Here is a 6184-nt window from a genome sequence, read left to right as displayed (position 1 = left end):
TGAGACCGGGCAAAATTGGTCTCTCTTAGTCTTTGCTCTATTCTCGTTACACGACAATGAGCAAAGAGGGGCAGCTGTAAGACCCAATTTATGCCCAGGCCCAAAATTATAACCCAAATTACAAACCCATGACCCAGGGCCCAATACGCCCAAAACCTTAACTTGTTTTAGTAAAAAATTTGAAACCCTAACCCTAATGCATTGTTCACTTTGCTGGCCACGTGCCTCCGCAGCGCGCCCATCACCCGAGGACTGACCACCTTACACCGAAATGGCAAAGACTCCTCTCGTTGACTTCATCTTACCTGCAAAAAGGACAGAAACAGAAGCAAGAAAAAAGGCAAAAATAGCAGCAGAAGACTGTAGCATAGATTAACAGTAACCGTGGCTATAAAAACCACGAAAAAGAACAATGTAAAGGGGGGGTTTTGCTTTTGGTATCTTTCGGTATAAAATCGATCGAAAAACAGATAAAAAAGGGGGGAAATCGGTAAAAAAATCGATCTTTAGATCTGTTAGGGGGCCAAATCACTGTAATCGGGGGGTTTTGTTTTTTCTCTTCTTTTTCTCTTCTTCTGTAACATTTTGATAGAAAAAGCAAAAAAATCAAATGTGACTCTTTGGTATTTTCGCATTTCTCATCTGTTTACATCTGTTCATTTTATTTTATACGTATATATATAATAGTTTATATTTACGAAAAATAAAAAAAAGCAAATTTTTACCTTTTTGAATTTTTCGGCCACCGCACGCGCGACGGCGGTTCTCCTCGCCGGATTCTGGGCTATGGACTGGAGGGAGAAAGGTTTTTTTAAAGAGATTTTTTTTCTTTGAAAGAGCAGAAAATGAAGTTTTAAAAAAAAACTTTGGTTTTATAAGCATTTAAAACGGCGCCTGCTTTGCGCCATAGCCCCAAGCGTTAAAACGACGTCATTTTGCTCGACCAGCGTGGATCGACCCATTACCGGGAGGATCCGCGTGTTTTCATTTGTTGGGCTATTTATGCCCGTGGTCCTCCAGCTTTTGTTTGTTTTAGTTTAATCCTTTTTATTTTTATTGTGTTCTTAAATTTGGCCTGTAATTTGGATTTGTTTCAATGTGGTCCTTTGAAGCTGTGCGTTTTGGAGGAGAAGGGAAAATTTCCCTTCCAATCCCTCCTTGTTATTCGCGCATTCAATATGGTCCTTCCTTTTTCATTTATTTACAGATTTAGAGCCCGAATCTTGTTTTAATGTTTTATTTAGTCCTTTGGTTATTTTGTTTATTTTCTTAATAAATTTGATATTATTACTGTTGTTATTAGTTATTATTACAATTATTTGCTCATTTTTTAATTTAAATCTTTCTTATATGTACACATGTGTTTTTATAATATATATGTATATATACGCATGCATATTTTATTTTATCCTTTTTATATATATACGTACCTATATATATTTTATAATATTTACACATACCTACATATATGTCTGTATATATTTCATTTTCGTAAATATATATATACATACTTACGTATTCTTCATACTTTCAAAATATATATTTTGTTTATATTCTTTATATTTTATGATTCATATATATACCTACATATTTATATATTTTATATTTAATGCTTGTTTTGTACGTACATATGTATATACATGCTTACATATATTTTCATGTGTAATAGTTTTGAATATGTATACATACATATGTTTTTTTTTCAGATTTTCATAATTTTATATATATGTATATATATTTTCATATTTTATAATTTTTTAATTAATTAATTTATTTATTTACATGTCTCATTATTGTTATTTTTCTTGCTTTAGTTTTTATCTGCTTATTATTTGTTATCGTGCCTACATGGTTGTTTTTTTATATTAGTCTTATCTATTTCTCTTTTGTTTTGCTCATATTATTTTTATTCACATTATCATATTTATTATTTCATCATGCATATTAACACCATACTTCAAAAAAGAAAATTTTCTAAATAAGGCAATATTTTGCATTTGGAAGTTCGAGAAAGCGTGCCCTAATGTGCTGGGTTTCGATTTTTCTCGTTCGACCTAATAGCCAAATATCCTTTTAAAAATTTTAAAATAAGGCAATGTTTTGCGTTTGGAAATTCGAGAAAACATGCCCTAAGGTGTTGGGTGTCGATTTTTCTCGTTCAACCAAATGACTTAATATCCTTCTTAAAAAAAAAAATTCAAAATAAGGCAATGTTTTGCGTTTGGAAATTCGAGGAACGTGCCCTAAGGTGCTGGGTTTCGATTTCTCGTTTAACCAAATTGCCAAATATCCTATTGAATTTAAATCCATGCCATTCGAGGTTTTTTAAGGATCGTATTTTAAATTTCTTTAAAGTTTTCAATCTTCGACACTAAGACATTAAGTAATCAACTAGGTACCAATTTTGGGCGTATCGAGGGTGCTAATCCTTCCTTGTGCGTAACCGACTCCCGAACCCGTTTCTCTGAACTTCGTGGACCAAACTTGTTGTTTTAATAAAATCAAACCTTTTATTAAAAACAACCACTTTTCGAGGTGATCCAATCACACCTTATCAAAAAGGATTGGTGGCGACTCCCATTTTAATTTTCATTTTCAAAATCTAAGTCGACCCCGTTTTCATCAAAAAAATGGTGTCAACAGCTTGGCGACTCCGCTGGGGACATTGTACGAGTTAGTAATGCTTAACAATTAGCATATTTGTCCTTATTATTATGATCTAACAAGTCATTTGAGACTTAGGGTCAATGTTGCTATCTTCCATTAACAAAATTGAATTGTAACTAAAATCAAATCATTGCAAATTAGAAATTAATACATCAACTACATAATAAATGTCTATTTTCCTTCTAAAATAATTCTCGTAGAAAATGATTTTATTTTTTTGAGATCCTTCACTATTTAATAAATAAATCTGAAGTTGAAATAAGTTGAGTTTTTAAATGGAGGGTGAAGTTTTTCTAGTATCGTTTTCATCCCCAAGATTAAGACCTAAAAATACATCGATCTCCTTACTACTGGACCCAACAAGTATCAATGCCATCAAACAAATCATATTTTCATATATTATAAATATTATAAGAAAAATTAAAATTAAATCATTAGAAATTAGAATCGATATATCAACTATACAATAAAAGTCTTTTTTTTCCAAAAGAATTGTTGTTGAACAAGATTTTTTTCATGAGAACCTTCAATATGTGATAATTAAATTTGAAGTTGAATTGAGTTGATTTCTTAAATGGAGGTTAAAGTTTTTTTGAAATTATTATTTTATCTATAATATTCGCATTCAACTTTTTACTACTAGACCCAACAAGTATCAATACTATCCAACAAATTATATTTTTATATATTATATACATAATTAAACATGAATTTGATCAATATATTTTCTCTTTATCTATTCAATCCATAAAGCCCATCACTAATAATATTTCTAATACAAATTTGATTTTTGTGTGGAAAATGGAAATATGGGCCATAAAAAGACAAGTAGAATTGAAAGGGACAATAGCTATAATCCATTGCCTGCCGTGGAAATTTCTGCAGTCCTCCCTTTGTCAATTTTATTGCTAGTTTTATAGAGTGAATAATAATTTATTAACAAATTATCTTTGAAAAGTAGCCACAACACACTTGAGATATCGACCTATAAATAGTAGTCGAAAGAAAGGCCATCCTTAACACAAACTACCTACTATTGACAACAACAATATACTCCCCAAAATGAAAGCATTATTAGTGATGGTATGCATTCTCCTGGCTTCCACTCTCTTTATCCCTACTTCGACTATGGCTCGACAACTGGGGACGATCGGTAAGTAATTACATCAACAAGTTTATTACTTGTATAGGAATTATCTCCAACTTTATTTTATATAATCAACCAGCAAAATATTTACATACGATAACTTAATCCAATTACTATTAAATAACTTTGAATTTAGATGTTCTACGTTCATTGTTTGATTATATCGATTTTTTCTCTTATAGCTGATTTAGAAGGATAAGTCACACGATGAACAAATTTAATACTTTTATTCTATTTTTCATTTCTTTTACATCTTAAAGCAATATATATAACATTAACATAGTAAAATTATAATCAAATAATGTTGAACGTTATATAAATAAGAACTTGGATGAGTTGTGTTGATTAGCCAATTCTATTAAGTTTTTTTACATATGGATGGTTGTAATTATATATAAGCACCTGAATTTTGACGAAAAAATCAACAAGTCCCTATGTGAAAAGCGATACAATTAAATCCTCAAAATTTTAAATTGCATCAATTAAGTCCTTTGATCATTGTCGTGCTGATGTCATTATCAATAGCGCTCACATGATACTCCACTTCAATTATAATTGCTAACATCAACAAAATAAAAAAATCATAATTTTTGAAAAATAAAAATTCAAAATAAATTAATTTTTTACTAAAATGAACCTGGACAAATAGTTGTCCAGTTTCATTTAGACTTTAAAATTTTAAAAATTACAAAAAATATTTTTAAAATTATAAATAAATATTTTTAATTTTTTAAATTTGTAAAATACTTTTAAAGTTTATCAAAATATTAAATAAAATTAAAAAAGTTCAAAAATATTTTAGAAAATAAATGAATATAAATAAATTTTGGAGTTAACCTTTTAATGATTTTTATTTTTTGAACTTTTGAATTTTATTAATATTTTATAAATTTTAAAAGTGTTTTACAAATTTATAAAATTATGTTTTTATAATTTTGAAAAAATTAAATCTAAAACGGATTTGGACAAATGATTGTCTAATTGATTTTAGTAAAAATTAAATATATTTATTTTTTTAAAAATATTTTTTTTGGCTGACTTGGAGTACTGGCGTACTGCATCAATGTTGTTAATGGCCATATCAATGCTGCAACGATTAAAGGAATTATTTGATGCAATTTAAGAGTTTGAAGGCTTAATTAAATGTGTTTTTTATGGAACACTTAATTTTTTTTTTCACAAAATTTCAAGGAAATATGTACCCTTTAGCTATATATATATATATATATATAATGGGAAATATATGGCTGTTAATTTTGCAGGCCAGATTGATGCACCAGTGTTTACCACTCCTACTTGTGGCCGTGGAAAGCCTTATAAGAACTGCATACCAGTTACAAATCCTCCTAAGACCCTACCCTGTCCCATTTATAAAAGCGGTCGCGGCTGCCAGGAGTTGCCAACTAAACCTTGAATGTAATGGGCAAGCTATAGGATCCATTGGCGAAATTGTAATGCGAATATATAAAAACCAGATCATGAAGTTGCATTACCTGCCCATGATTTGTGTTTTTTTCAAGACTATTATGTAGTTTGTTTCATAATATGTAGTGTGTCTGCAATAACGAGTTACTATGAGCTCATCAACATTGGCTTCTCAAGGCTTTCAAGTACTCTCCCATGTATCTAAATCAAAGTCTTCCTCTGGAAGAGTTTCTTTTGATAATTCAAGCTACCTCCAAACTGCTTGTACGTTCATGTGATGCTTGATTTTGGAGTTACTTTATTATAAATTTCAACCTTCCTTTCTAGTATTTTTATTGGGTAAACTACGTTTTTCAATTACGAGATTATTTTTATTTTTGTCACTTAATTAAAACTTTTTTTTAATTTAGTTACAAACCTTTTTGAAATTTAATTTTTTAATCCTACTGTTAAGTCAGTATGAAAAGTTTGATGCAAGTTTTTTTTATTGGCATTATAATAAAATTAGTCTCAGATAGCTTTAGAATAATAACCTCAGAATCATAGCCTTAAAATATGTAATACAAAATCATGGTTGAATTCTGAAACCGGGTTATTATATGCCGGGTTGTAGGGTTAGGCTTGAACAAGTATAAAATATTTTAATAACATGCTTAGGTTCGGCTTAAATCAAACCCGACCCAGTCAACGAACACTTCTAGTGTGCATAAGGAAAATGAAAAGAGGTATAATTCCTTTGTACGAAAAAATAAGTTGTAAATTTTAATGCAATCATTAAATTGCTTTTGCTACCCAAATTTCATGATCTTTCATTTTCGATATTATTGTTTCGACTAGCATTTGATAACTTTGAAATTATCAATAAAAACGTATTAGTTAATGTACTTGATGTCAATCAATATTTCTATCATTTGAGAAGAATTATATAATAGTTAGATAATAGAA

The 6184-nt window shown here is 29.5% G+C and overlaps 1 long non-coding RNA gene across 1 annotated transcript; it reads left to right on the top strand.

Moving 5' to 3' along the window:
• The first annotated feature begins 3670 nt into the window (after positions 1-3670).
• On the top strand, positions 3671-5568 carry LOC128039261 (uncharacterized). The gene is made up of 2 exons (XR_008193767.1): positions 3671-3820; positions 5077-5568. It is a non-coding gene; the product is annotated as an uncharacterized LOC128039261 (long non-coding RNA).
• The last annotated feature ends 616 nt before the right edge of the window (positions 5569-6184 follow it).

The sequence above is a fragment of the Gossypium raimondii genome, chromosome 1, assembly GCF_025698545.1.
Source record: "Gossypium raimondii isolate GPD5lz chromosome 1, ASM2569854v1, whole genome shotgun sequence".
Taxonomy (NCBI): Eukaryota; Viridiplantae; Streptophyta; class Magnoliopsida; order Malvales; family Malvaceae; genus Gossypium; species Gossypium raimondii.
This window is presented reverse-complemented; position numbering and strand designations above follow the sequence as displayed.